This window comes from Hylobates moloch, unplaced genomic scaffold, assembly GCF_009828535.3.
Source record: "Hylobates moloch isolate HMO894 unplaced genomic scaffold, HMol_V3 SCAFFOLD_9, whole genome shotgun sequence".
Taxonomy (NCBI): domain Eukaryota; kingdom Metazoa; phylum Chordata; class Mammalia; order Primates; family Hylobatidae; genus Hylobates; species Hylobates moloch.
In genome coordinates this window covers 37,367,660-37,382,882 of record NW_026652284.1, presented here as the reverse complement: position 1 = coordinate 37,382,882, position 15,223 = coordinate 37,367,660, and the positions used below count along the sequence as shown (strand labels likewise).

The following is a 15,223-nucleotide window of genomic DNA, read 5'->3' as shown; positions in this document are numbered from 1 at the left end:
TCATTGGTAGCTTGATGGGGATGGCATTGAATCTATAAATTACCTTGGGCAGTATGGCCATTTTCACGATATTGATTCTTCCTACCCATAAGCATGGAATGTTCTTCCATTTGTTTGTATCCTCTTTGATTTCATTGAGCAGTGGTTTGTAGTTCTCCTTGAAGAGGTCCTTCACATCCCTTGTAAGTTGGATTCCTAGGTATTTTATTCTCTTTGAAGCAATTGTGAATGGGAGTTCACTCATGATTTGGCTGTTTGTCTGTTATTGTTGTATAAGAATGCTTGTGATTTTTGCACATTGATTTTGTATCCTGACACTTTGCTGAAGTTGCCTATTAGCTTAAGGAGATTTTGGGCTGAGACGATGGGGTTTTCTAGATATACAATCATGTCATCTGCAAACAGGGACAATTTGACTTCCTCTTTTCCTAATTGAATACCCTTTATTTCCTTCTCCTGCCTGTTTGCCCTGGACAGAACTTCCAACACTATGTTGAATAGGAGTGGTGAGAGAGGGCATCCCTGTCTTGTGCCAGTTTTCAAAGGGAATGCTTCCAGTTTTTGCCCATTCAGTATGATATTGGCTGTGGGTTTGTCATAAATAGCTCTTATTATTTTGAGATACGTCCCATCAATATCTAATTTATTGAGAGTTTTTAGCATGAAGGGTTGTTGAATTTTGTCAAAGGCCTTTTCTGCATCTATTGAGATAATCATGTGGTTTTTGTCTTTGGTTCTGTTTATGTGCTGGATTACATTTATTGATTTGCATATGTTGAACCAGCCTTGCGTCCCAGGGATGAAGCCCACTTGATCATGGTGGATAAGATTTTTGATGTGCTGCTGAATTCGGTTTGCCAGTATTTTATTGAGGATTTTTGCATCGATGCTCATCAAGGATATTGGCCTAAAATTCTTTTTTTGTTATGTCTCTGCCAGGCTTTGGTATAAGGATGATGCTGGCCTCATAAAATGAGTTAAGGAGGATTCCCTCTTTTTCTATTGATTGGAATAGTTTCAGAGGGAATGGTACCATCTCCTCCTTGTACCTCTGGTAGAATTCGGCTATGATTCCATCTGGTCCTGGATATTTTTTGGTTGGTAAGCTATTAATTATTGCCTCAATTTCAGAACCTGTTATTGGTCTATTCAGAGATTCATCTTCTTCCTGGTTTAGTGTTGGGAGGGTGTATGTGTCGAAGAATTTATCCATTTCTTCTAGATTTTCTATTTTATTTGCATAGAGGTGTTTACCGTATTCTCTGATGGTAGTTTGTATTTCTGTGGGATCGGTGGTGATATCCCTTATCGTTTTTTATTGCATCTATTTGATTCTTCTGTCTTTTCTTCTTTATTAGTCTTGCTAGCAGTCTATCAATTTTGTTGATCTTTTCAAAAAACCAGCTCCTGGATTCATTGATTTTTTGAAGGGTTTTTTCTGTCTCTATTTCCTTCAGCTCTGCTCTGATCTTAGTTATTTCTTACCTTCTCCTAGCTTTTGAATGTGTTTGCTCTTGCTTCTCTAGTTCTTTTCATTGTGATGTTAGGGTGTCAATTTTAGATCTTTCCTGCTTTCTCTTGTGGGCATTTAGTGCTATAAATTTCCCTCTATACACTGCTTTGAATGTGTCCCAGAGATTCTGGTATGTTGTGTCTTTGTTCTCGTTGGTTTCAAAGAACGTCTTTATTTCTGCCTTCATTTTGTTATGTCTCCACTAGTCATTCAGGAGCAGGTTGTTCAGTTTCCATGTAGTTGAGCGGTTTTGAGTGAGTTTCTTATTCATGAGTTCTAGTTTGATTGCACTGTGGTCTGAGAGACGGTTTGTTATAATTTCTGTTCTTTTACATTTGCTGAGGACTGCTTTACTTCCAACTAGGTGGTCAATTTTGGAATAAAGTGCAGTGTGGTGCTGAGAGGAATGTATATTCTGCTGATTTGAGGTGGAGAGTTCTGTAGATGTCTATTAGGTCTGCTTGGTGCAGAGCTGAGTCCAATTCCTGGATATCCTTGTTAACCTTCTGTCTCGTTGATCTGTCTAATGTTGACAGTGGGCTGTTAAAGTCTCCCATTATTATTGTATGGGAGTCTAAGTCTCTTTGTAGGTCACTCAGGACTTGCTTTATGAATCTGGGTGCTCCTGTATTGGGTGCATATATATTTAGGATAGTTAGCTCTTCTTGTTGAATTGATCCTTTTACCATTATGTAATGGCCTTCTTTGTCTCTTTTGATCATTGTGGGTTTAAAGTCTGTTTTATCTGAGACTAGGATTGCAACCCCTGCCTTTTTTTTGTTTTCCATTTGCTTGGTAGATCTTCCTCCATCCCTCTATTTTGAGCCTATGTGTGTCTCTGCACACGAGATGGGTTTTTTGAATACAACACACTGATGGGTCTGGACTGTTTATCCAATTTGCCAGTCTGTGTCTTTTAATTGGAGCATTTAGCCCATTTAGATTGTATCCATTTCTTTTAAATTTTCTAATTTATGTGCATAGAGGTGTTTACAGTATTCTCTGATGGTTGTTTGTATGTCTGTGAGGTCAGTGGTAATATCCCCCTTATCATTTCTAATTGTGTTTATTTGAATCTTCTCTATGTTTTCTTTATTAGTCTAGCTATCAGTCTATCTATTTCATTAATTTTCTCTAGAAAAAGCAGCTCCTGGATTAGTTGATTTTTGAAGGGTTTTTCATGTCTCTGTCTCCTTCAATTCGGCTCTGATATTGGTTATTTTTGCTAGCTTTCAGGTTTTTGTGCTCTTGATTCTCTGGTCCTTTTAACTGTGATGTTAGGTTGTTAACTCAAGATCTTTCTAGCTTTTTGATGTGGGTATTTCGTGCTGTAAATTTCTCTCTTGACACTGCTTTAGCTGCATCCCACACATGCTGGTACATTGTGTCTTTGCTCTCATTGGTTTCAAAGAACTTCTTGATTTCTGCAATGATTTCATTATTTACCCAAAAGTCATCCAGGAGCAGGTTGTTCAGTTTCAGTGTAGTTGTATGGCTTTCTGTGAATTTCTTAATTTTGAGTTCTAATTTGATTGTGCTGTGGTCCAAGAAATGGTTTGTTAGGATTTCAGCTCTTTTGCATTTGCTGAGGAGTGTTTTACTTCTGATTATGGGATCAATTTCAGAGTAAGTTCCATGTTGTGATGAGAAGAATATATATTCTGTTGTTTTGGGGTGGAGAGTTCCGTAGTTATCTATCAGGTCAACTTGATCCAGAGCTGAATTCAGGCCCTGAATATCTTTGTTAATGTTCTGTCTTAATGATCTGCCTAATATTGTCAGTGAGGTGTTAAAGTCTCTCACTATTGTTATGTAGGAGTCTAAATCTCTGTTAAAGTCTCTAAGAACTTGCTTTATGAATCTGGGTGCTCCTGTATTGGGTGCATGTATATTTAAGACAGTTGGCACTTCTTGTTGAATTGAAACCTTTGCATTATGTAATGCCCTTTTTTGTCCTTTTGATCGTTGTTAGTTTAAAGTCTATCTTATCAGAAACTTGGATTGCAACTCCTGCATTCTTCTGTTCTCAATTTGCTTGGTAAATTTTTCTCTATCCCTTCACTTTGAGCCTCTGTGTGTCTTTGCATGTGAGATAGCTCTCTTGAAGACAGTATACAGATGGATCTTGATTATCCAGTTTGCCATTCTGTGTCTTTTAATTGGGGCATGTAGCTCATTTACATTTAAGGTTAGTATTGTTACATGTGGATTTGATCCTGTTATCATGATGCTAGCTGATTATTTTGCAGACTAGTCTATGTGGTTACTTCATAGTGTCACTAGTCTGTGCACTTCCTTGTGTTTTTGTAATGGCTGGTAACGATTTTTCCTTTCCTTATTTAGTGCTTCCTCATACGCTCCTGTAAGGCAGAGATTTAACATCCCACTGACATTATTAGGCAGTTCGTTGAGACAGCATTTGCCTGCCTCAGCATTTGCCTGTCAGAAAAGGATCTTATTTTTCCTTCACTTAAAATGCTTAGCTTGGGTGGATATGAAATTCTGGGCTGGAAATTCTTTTCCTTTTTTTCTTTTTTCTTTGTTTGTTCGTTTTCAGTACAAACTTACGGCTCTTTATTTAGGCAATAAAGGAACAGCAAAGTAGGAGGGCTACACCTTCACCATGGCAACAGAAAGCCTCAAAAATGTAAAATCCCTCAACTTCTATTGGGCAGACTCTTCCTAGCTCAGAAGAAATACATTTTAACTGACTGGGAACAAGGCCAGCCAGCCTGGCCACAGTGTGGAAGGGTCGCTGAATACACAGCCTCTGGTCAGGCCTGGAAGTGCTCAGTGAGAACGTCCAGCAGCTCCTGCTTCTTCAGCCCATATGCCTCTTTCAGCATGGGCACAGTGAACTTGCCCAGCTTGCCCTTGCTGATATTGGCCTTCAGCTCCTCTTCTGAATACTTCATCTTGGGCCTTTTGCTTCCAAAATCTTCATTATTGTGTTTTCTCTTGGTAAATTTCCCTTCAGGATTGTAATCTGATGGGTAAACAAGCTCCTTAAACTCAACCACCAGGGAGTCCAGTCTTTTATTCATTGCTTCAACCTTGGGCAATGTCAGGTCCACTGCTTGTTCAGTCTCCATGAAATCCAAGGCCAAGGCCTCCAGGTTCCTGAAGTGCTGCTGCAGCCCGGGGTTCTCAAAGCTGTCACTTCTGTATGTGAAGTGGAGCTTCTGAAAGATAGCCTTCATCTTGTCCACCTGCTCCAGAGTTGCCATGACTTTTTCAGTAAAGGGCATCTTCCTTTTATCATCAGCAAAGGGTAAAAAGACAAGCTGGAATCCTAGAGGAGTCACCTGAATTTTCTGGTCATCCAACTCCTCTTTCTGTGGCACCAAAGCCACAAAATAAAGAGACATGTTCCTGCGGGGTGTATATCTGCGTGATGCTACAACCTCCTTGTCCGGACACTTTATGTGCAGAGTACTAAACAGGGTTGAGCTCCCAATCACCAGCAACTCCTCAGGGCACATGAACATGGAGGGCCTCAGGTGATGGTGCTTCTTCAGCATTACCAAGGGCTTGAAACCCATGAGCATCAAACCTGGATCATCAAACTGTTTTAACTCTTCTGTTTCCCCTTTCTCCATTATAATCTGAGACTCCCATAGATCTCAGACCTCTTGGTATCACTAGGCAGAAGCAAACTGCCTGTATTTGTATTAAATGTCTGGGTCTTGGTTTTCACTGGCTCATTTGTTTCCCAATAGAGCTTTATTGGAGAAGGTTTGAGAGCCTTCTGGACCAGATTATAAATGCCCAGAGATCACTATATCTTTGATGAGCTTCAGCTTTAACCTGCTTAGTGCTTGCTTCCTGGTCTCCTTGGAGTGAAACTTCTAGTTTGCTGGATTCCTCAAAGTGAACCCTGAGGTCCTCATCCTCTGCTATGCTGGTGATATCTCTATAGAACAAGGATATGTCAAAGTCCCCAGGTTTCTTCAGGTGCATCAAGTCAAGGAAGATACCCGTATCTCAGAGGTCACCGGCTTTGGTCCTGGCCCAGCTGGCTTAGGCACTGTCATTGCCATGGGGGTTGTCTTCATTGTTGAACAGCATGATCTTGTTATGACTCATCATGAACTGGACATCACTAAAGAGGTTCGCACAGACACACAGCACTTCACTGAGTGAGTCATCAGATCTGTGGCCCATCAGGTCTTGAAAATATTTTTGTTCCTGCTGCCCCTTAAACTGGTCAAGCTCTAGAATTCATTTTGCACCTGGCTTATCCAACTCCTGTAAGACGTAAATATTTCACTGAATCTTTGTCTTTCTCTGCACTATAGAGCACCACTGCCAAGAGATCTCAATCACTGCTTAGATCTTACTGATGTACACACTTTGGATACACTGGATGTTCATGTCAAAGGGAGTCAATTCATCTTTACTCTGAGATTCAAACATAGCCCTGGAGGCATCAACCAAAAAAGCCAAACTATCTCTTCCTAAATACTTATAGTCTCCACTTGCTTCAAGGTTCTCTTCTTGTTCTTCTTTGCTTCTTCATCGCCCTCAGTTTTGTAATACAACTCCCACCTTTACATGTTGGCTACTTCTCACTTTGGTGCAGGGAAGCGACCAACTTGGACCAGAAATTCTTTCCTTTAAGAATGTTGAATATAGGGCCCCAATCTCTTCTGGCTGTAGAGTTTCTTCTGAGAGGATCACTGTTATTCTCATGGGCTTCCCTTTGTAGGTGACCTTGCCTTTCTCTTTGGCTGCACTTAACATTTTTTGTTTCATTTCGACCTTAGAGATCTGATGATTATGTATCTTGGGGATAATCTTTTCATGGAGTATCTTACTGGAGTTCTCTGCATTTCCTGAATTTGAACGTTGGCCTGTGTTGCCAGGTTGAGGAAGTTCTCCTGGATGATATCCTGAAGTATGTTTTCCAAATTGGTTCCATTCCCATCTGTTTCACATACTCCAATCAGTCATAGATTTGGTCTCTTTACATAATCCCATAGTTCTTGGAGGCTTTGTTCATTCCTTTACATTCTTTTTAATCTATTCTTTTCTGCCAGTCTTACTTCGGAAAGACAGTCTTCAAGCTCTGAAATTCTTTACTCCACTTGATCTATTCTCCTATTAATACTTGTGATTGCACTGTGAAGTTCTTGTATTGTGTTTTTCAGTTCTATCATGTTCCTCTCTAGACTTGCTATTTTGGCTGTCAGCTTCTGCATTGTTTTATTATGATTTTTAGATTCTTTTTGTTGGGTTAAAACATACTCCTTTAGCTCAGCAAACTTCATTTTTATCCACATTCTGAAGCCTACTTCTGTCATTTCAGCATCTCAGCCTTAGCCCTGTTTTAAGCCCTTGCTGCAGAAGCACTGTAGTCATTTAGAAGAAAGGGGGCGTCTGGTTTTTTGAGTTTTTGACATTTTTGAGTTGATTCTTTCTCATCTTTGTGGGCTTATCTACCTTTGATCTTTGAGGTTGCTAACCTTTGGATGGGGTTCTCACAGGGATTTTTTCTTATTGTTGTTGTTGTTTTCTGTGCTTTTTGTTGTTGTTGTTTTTCTTTTAACAGTCTGATGGCTGTTGCATAGGGCTGCTGTGGTTTGCTGGGGGTCTGCTCCAGACCTTAGTTACCTCGGTTTTTCCTGTACCTGGAGGTATCACCAGTGAAGTCTGTGAAATAGCAAAGATGGCAGCCTGCCCCTTCCTCTAGAAGCTCCACCCCGGGGGGTACTGACCTGTTGCCAGGCCAAACACAGTTGTAAGAGGTACCTGAAGACCTTGTTTGGGAGGTCTCACCCAGTCAGAAGAAATGTGATCTAGTACCTGCTTAAAGAAGCAGTCTGGCTGCTTTTTGATAGAGCAGCATGCGTGTTGGGGATCTCTTCAGCCTCCGATCAGATTGAGCACCCCAAAGCCCACAAGCTGGACTGGCTAAGATGCTTGAACAGCCAAGGTAGTGGCATGCCCCACCCCCAGGGCACTCCATCCCAGGGAGAGATCAGAACTCTGTTCATACCGTATGTACAGGTTGAGGTAGCTGGAGGCCCAGCTGGGAGGTCTCACCCAGTGAGGGGGAATGGCTTGAGGTCCAGCTTACAGAAGCAATCTGGCCACATTCTGGCAAAGCAGCTATGCTGCACTGGGGAAACTCTTCCTCATCCAGACCATTTGGACTCTTCAAAGTCCACAGGCTGGAACAGCTGAGTCAACCAAACAGCAGAGAGGGCAGCCTGCCCCTCCCCTCAGGGCCCCATTTCTTCTCAGGCAGGCACCCTGTCACTGCAGGCTGGCTGGAATTCCAAGCTACTGGGTCTTGTCTTGTGAGGTGTCATGGAAGTGGGACCCACAGACCAATGCTGCTTGGCTCTTGGGTTCAGCCCTCTTCCTAGGGGTATGTACGGACACCGTGCATTGCCTGGGCTGCAGACACCTTTGTTGGGGATCCCAGGACTGGAGTATGTAAAGCTCCTGGGTCTCGGTGCATGCCTGAGCAGCTTCTCTGCCAAGACTCCACACAGCTCTGTGTGTCGGACCCAAGGCCCTGGTGGTGTGGGCTCCTGAGGGGATCTCCTGATCCGCAGGTTGCAAAGATCTGTGGGAGAAGCGTGGTTTCCCAGGGTTGCACAATCACTCACTGCTTCCTTTGACTGGATATGGGGGTTCCCTTGGCCCTGTGTCACACCCAGGTGGGCCATCGCCCTACCCTGCTTTTCTTCCTTCTCCATGAGTTGGGTTGTTTCCCTGATCAATCCCAATGTGGGTACCTGGATAATTCCGTTGAAGTTGCTGTATCCACTCACCCCAGTTCATAACCAATCCTTATCAGTTGTTAATCTCCTAAGTAACCCAGAGGTATCTACTTTATTCTACTTTGACCACCACAACCTTAGGCCAAGCTGTCATCATCTTGCCTGGGCTCCTGCACCAGCCATCCTATCTATTCTTAGTAACCCAGTTAACTTTTTCTATACTCTTACTTCAACTAAAAAAAAAAAAACTTCATGGAAGTAGCCTAGTTACATTTAACAAAATTAAATAAATAACATTTTAACCAAAACCAAATAAATATATACATATACTTGTGTGTGTGTGCGTGAGCGTGTGTGTGCTTAAATTGCTTCAAAGATAATGAGCTCTTATGTTGCTATAGTTCCCTACAATCTTTATAGTAAACCCTACAAGATTTACTCACTTTTTGCTACCAACCCCCAGTACTAAGTAAGCTATTTGTGGGTCTCACTCTACTAGATTCTCACGTACAGGATAGTGTCTGTGTCCTGGGTAGTGGTCATAGATATTGCTTCCAATGTTGCTGATTTCAGTAGCATAAAGAAGATATAGCCCAGTAAATGGAAGGGCAAAGGAGAATGAAATTTTTAATAGCTTTGCTCTCTTAGTGTTTTGTCTGTAAGAATCACTGTTGCACTTGACATTTGTTGCCATTTTGCTTTTTCATTTTGAATTGTGGAGCCAGACTGTGTCTCTATGTTGAGGGGAGGAGAAGGAATGACCTCAGAAATGTCAGAATTATTACTAATGGCACCCTTTAAGCTTGGATAGGTGGGCAATAGTGCTTGATCAATCTGCTTAAATGCAGACTGTAGAGTAGCAACCTGAAACAATAATGGGAAGCTATTTAAAATTTGGAAGAGGCAAAATATGTGATAGGAAAGATGTGGCTTATTTTCAAGTGCAGGCCACATGGTATAGTAGCAGCAGATGCTGTAAGGAATAAGGGCAGCGTCTGAGCAGACCTAAATGTAATCTCCCCTCTGTCATTTCCTACTTGTGACATTGGGCAGGGTCCACAATCCCTCTGAGCCATCACCTTTCTTGCATGTAAAATGAAATCATATCACTCACTCAAGGGGCTGTTGAAAAGATTAATGAGATTGTGCATACAAAATTCCAGCCACTATAGATGCCAGTTTGCTTTTTTCTTCCTTGCTTCTGTTTTAACATTGCAGATAATTTACACTAACAGGTGATCAAGGACTAGGCCTAAGGCTCCTTCTAAGAGACTAGCCCAGCTCACAGACCTTGAAGAGAGAGTATAATTCACTGCAGAGAGCTTGCTCCCACTTCTTCCTGCTAAACAAGTTCCTGGAGAAGTTTGAACAGGCATTGGAGATAGTCGGTGGTACTTGTCCATATGCATTGCTGTCAGATGAATTTTTCTATCTGATGCAGATTGGTCTGAGGCCAGCTTCTTGACCTTAGGTTGCAAGCGGTGACTAGGAGCAGTAGTTCATGACAACTTGTGTTCTTGCACATGGCTCATAACCAAGGATAAGACAGCCTCCAGACCATATATCCCAGAAATAAATCTAGATATTTCTACTCAGACTAATTTTTCTCTAAGGGGACATTGAAGCTCTTCTGGGACTGAGCCACCCATCTGGCCTCATTTCAGGACAGGCAGAAGGCCTTATGCTAAATGCTTACTCAAGGCCTAAGACAGCCAAGGCAAATAGACTTAACATGCTTGACAACTAATCTACTGGTAGTGGCTGCCTAGCTAGATGTTTGTAGAATTCCCAGTCCTCTTCTGGGCTTAGCATAAATTGTGTGCCTCCATCAGTGATGATGTCTCCCATAGTTACATCAAGGATGTTGGAGGGTTGGAGGGTTGTCAAGGCACATATGACAGAATTGGAAACCTCATTATCTGGGGATCCTCAAAGTTCTACTTTAGTTCAATAAGGACACTCTGGCCAATATTCAAGAACTGGTCTTAGTCACACACACAAACCATAGTGTCATGACTGAGTAACTCCTCGAGCTCGGTGAAAACACCATGAACACAATAAACAAAGACAATCTCAATTTTTTATCAATGCCTCAAAAGCTTCCAGACCCACTAATAATTTTGAATGTCACCAGGGATATATGTTCTGCATACTACCTAGTCCCTCACAACCTTGTGATTCTGGGAACTCAGGGACTTTCTTGGCATCACTTGAAATCACTGAAAGCCAAGGCTAGCCCTGGTGCTTTTATCATCACTTCCAGCAGCCTCCCTCAGGTAGGAAAACACTGGAGTACAAAAGAAAACAAAATGTACTGTTCTTAACACAGAAATCCCAGGACTTTGAAATATTTAGACTTTTTCAGCCCAAAGCCCACCTGTCTCTCTAGCCTGCTGCCTGAGCTATTGATCTTCTGCCAGGTACATGTATTCATGATCAGTCAAAGATGTCATCCCATGGAGAATTTAATGAAAGAAATCTACGGAAGGGCTCCATCTGCCCATCTATTGTCTTTCCTCCTTGTCAAGAGGAGAAGCAAGGATGCACATCTGTGCAACGAGCACCAGGTGTTAAATAAAATCATTATCTAAAACCAATACCTTCCCATGGAATCCAGGATTTCAGTATTAGCACAGGTGAACTATAGTTTACACCAAACGAGCATTCCTGAAAACACATAACTAGCCAGAATCATGAAAAGTTATAAGATATCTTTTTATTATGGCCACATTAAGTACATATTAGAGCTGCTCAGACTTTTCTGATCATGATTCCATCTGGCTATTATATAATCATAATGTTGGGTGATATTGTTATTCTTGCTCTCTTAACTCATCAAAAACTATGCAGTGCCAGCCCCACCATGAAGACATCAACCTGAGACCCATGTCAGAAAGCATGTGTTTGACTTTACCTTGGCAGCATCTTGGGACACAGAGGTCCATCTGTGTCCTTTGAACAAACAGAGTTCCACATTGGAAACAACCCCAGTTCTCCATCTCACCCACCTGTACCTAATTCTATACTTTTCATATGTTTTTAATCTGAGAACTCTTTTTGCTTTGTCTTTCAAATGAAATTTCACCAAGAATCCGTTAGCTGTTGTTGTTTTTGTTTTCCAGGGCCACCATAACAAAGTACTAGAACTTAGGTGGCCTAAACAACAGAAATGTATTGTCTCACAGTTCTGGAGGCCAGAAGTCTGAGATCAAGGTGTTGGAGGATTAATTCCTCTGGAGGTCTGTGAGGCAGAATTTGTATCATGGCTTTCTCCTAGTTTCTGTGGTTTACCAGCAATCTTTGGCTTTTCTTGATTTGTGAAATCATCATCATATCTCTGTCTTGTAGATTCCATGGTGTACTCTGTATGTGTGTATGTCTGTCTCTGTGCTCAAATTGCTCCTTTTTCTAAGGACTCTAGACATATTGGATTGGAATCCTCCCTAATGACCTCACTTTAACTGGATGTTCTACAAAGACCCTTTTCATAAGCACCAAAGGTTCGGACTTCAATATTTCTAGGGGAACACACTTCAACCCAGAACAAATCTCAATTATAAAACATAAAAGTGAAGCTGTTTCCCTTAAAATTAGATGGGAGACCAAAAACCCTTTCTCTCTCTTTCATTCATCCCCCTTTTTCTCTCTTGACATTTCTCTAAAATGCTCTGAGCTGCATAAAACATAGTTTTTAAAATCACCTCTCCAATAAAACTGATATGCAACAATAAAATATTTTAGCAGTTGTCAGAGGTCTAATATGAGCTAAGTCTTGCATTTACCAATTTAATATTTACTTCAGTATTAAGGAACCAGTCTTGTGACTTATTGCACTGCAGAGGGCAGCTCCTTTTATTTAATTAATTTTTTTTATTATACTTTAAGTTCTAGGGTACATGTGCACAACGTGCAGGTTTGTTACATATGTATACGTGTGCCATGTTGGTGTGCTGCACCCAATAACTCGTCATTTACATTAGGTATATCTCCTAATGCTATCCCTCCCGTGTGATGTTCTCCTTCCTGTGTCCAAGTGTTCTCATTGTTCAGTTCCCACCTATGAGTGACAGCATGTGGTGTTTGGTTTTTTGTCCTTACGATAGTTTGCTGAGAATGATGGTTTCCAGCTTCATCCATGTCCCTACAAAGGACATGAACTCATCATTTTTTATGGCTACATAGTATTCCATGGTGTATATGTGCCACATTTTCTTAATCCAGTCTATCATTGATGGACATCTAGGTTGGTTCCAAGTCTTTGCTATTGTGAATAGTGCCACAATAAACATACGTGTGCATGTGTCTTTATAGCAGCATGATTTATAATCCTTTGGGTATATACTCAGTAATGGAATTGCTGGGTAAAATGGTATTTCTAGTTCTAGATCCTTGAGGAATCACCTCACTGTCTTCCACAATGGTTGAACTAGTTTACAGTCCCACCAGCAGTGTAAAAGTGTTCCTATTTCTCCACATCCTCTCCAGCACCTGTTGTTTCCTGACTTTTTAATGATGGCCATTCTAACTGGTGTGAGATAGTATCTCATTATGGTTTTGATTTGCATTTCTCTGATGGCCAGTGATGATGAGCATTTTTTCATATGTCTGTTGACTGCATAAATGTCTTCTTTTGAGAAGTGTCTGTTCATATCCTTCACCCACTTTTTGATGGGGTTGTTTGTCTTTTTCTTGTAAATTTGTTTGAGTTCTTTCTAGATTCTGGATATTAGCCCTTTGTCAGATGAGTAGATTGCAAAAATTTTCTCCCATTCTGTAGGTTGTCTGTTCACTCTGGTAATTAAACTAAAGAGGGCAGCTCCTTTAAGAAAGCACAGGAAGGCTGTGAGGGCCCCAGGTGGGGCGAGGTGGGAGGTGGGAGTTGTAAGGGAATGCTCTCTGAGGATCATCTCTGTGGAATCTGACTGTATTACTGGAGAGAAAAAGGTTTTATCCATCAAACCCTCACCATCAACTCATAAAGTGTTGGTGTCACTTCCTGGGGGGAGCCAAACCTCCCGTGGGCCATTAGCACAGACCAGGAGAACCTCAATGAGATACACAGGTCAGCCAAAAACAGGTTTATTTACTGGTCCTCTTCTTTCCTCATGCTGCCAGATCCAGTACCTTCCCAATCACAAAGCCAGAAAGTCAATTCCACACTCCCTGCATTTTAATTCCTGAAGAACTCAGCTATTCAATTGCCTGCTACATAAACAGAATTTGTCCATGTTGAAACTCTGGCAAGACTGCAAAGTATATTGTTCACCTTGGAGCAGCAAGAAGCAGGTAGGGAACACCTGTTAGCCCCAGAAGAGCACCCACTATCAGGGAGGCCCCCACACTCCCAATGTCCCTCTCCTTCACAGTCACATCCTGTGTCTGTATTGCTCTTCAGGCACATTGGTCTCTATCAATTTCTTCATGAAAGCACTGGGGAAGTATCCTTACTTTGTGACTACTGAGAAATCTATACTAATGCCATTGAGGATAGACCAGAAGGATTCTTCTACCAGAATCCCAGAATACAATCACAAATACCTTTCCAAACGCTTTGCAATCCATCCCAATCATATTAGCAGACAAACTGGATGTCCCATAAGTTCTGCTTTAATGAGACATATGTGTTCCTAAGAAATAATGCAATAAAAGCCACAAGACTTATGGGAAAAATGGGTCAGGGGAAAAACACTCAAATACTCCATCGGTAATATATTTAAAAATAGAGGTCTATTAAAGTGATATAGAATATTTATACATATTAGATGGTTGTGAAGTACATATATACTAAAATAAATGGGGTATTTTGCTTTGAAAAGGATCTGCAGTTTACTTGTGGAAATTCACAACAGAAGGTTGCAGCCTGAGTTACTGTGAAGTAGAAGAAAAGTTGTGTGAAATTTTATGGAATATGTTCCCTAATACTTCCCCAGTTGTTATGTTCAGGTTGTTTCCTAATATATCAATCATATGGGGACAAATTCACATTTCAAAGCAAGCATTCTAGCAGAACTGATGGTACTTGAAGCCATATCTTTAATTTACGCCATCATCAGAGAAAAAGTCAGATCAGCTTCTTCAAGCACTCTCAGCCCCCACCTTCAGATGTCCCTTTCCATATTAATCGTCATTTCCATCCTTACTGCTTTTCAGCACCTGCTGCCCTCTGTTCCCCACACCATTCTAAGGCCAGGAACCAAACCCATCTTAGAGATGCAAAGTAACTAACAGTAAACTGTAGAAAAGTCCTCGGAGTGGAAGCTAGATTTGGTTCTCTGCTTTGTACACAACATTTGACTAGCTGGTTACAAAGCTGGTAAGAGAACAACTTCATCGAACTTTTGCGAGGTTTCAAAAATTGTTAGGTTCATTTCTGGTCTGCCTCTGAAAAGAGAAAATTGCTTCAGATCTTGTTCTGAGCTACTCTCCTCAAAGCTATCTGGGGTATGTACCTTGGGCTTCTGCCTGCTTGCATCTTGATCTTCCCTCCTTTTCTGGACCAAGGCTAATATCCCTGTCTCTTCCTTGCTTAGCCTTTGCACTCTGCTCCTGACAATGCAGAATGTACCTCTCTCCTTAGTCTTCCTGGGAGCCATGCCAGGCCACACCCCACCATATCTTGTTGACTTTGTCAAAGCTCCATTTTCACAATGCATCTGCTGGAATGCCAGTTCTTGCCTCACAATTAACTCAAATTATTTGCTCTTCTACTCCACCCAAAAGTGCATCTGCCTAGGTGAACCAACAGTAAGATTACAGAACGGGGCATTTCTTTTTGGTCATGATTCCACAAGAAGTTCAATTTTTCAGGCTGTATCATTTTCAGAATATTGTGGGAACTCACTGCATTATTTGAATGGAGTCAACTTAGTAACTGCCTTGTAAAAGAAATGGCATATTCATTCTTTCCAAATAATATAACTGTAATGCTATTTTGTAATTTCTGATTATATTAAGATATTAGCATATTTGTTGCGAATAA

General features: G+C 41.3%; 1 protein-coding gene and 1 pseudogene across 4 annotated transcripts in view; one reads left to right on the top strand and one right to left on the bottom strand.

Annotated features, from left to right (window-relative positions):
* Positions 1-15,223, top strand: part of NKAIN3 (sodium/potassium transporting ATPase interacting 3) — a 706,346-nt gene that overhangs the window by 562,869 nt on the left and 128,254 nt on the right. The window lies entirely within an intron of this gene.
* Positions 4,288-6,069, bottom strand: LOC116813738 (X-ray repair cross-complementing protein 6-like; annotated as a pseudogene).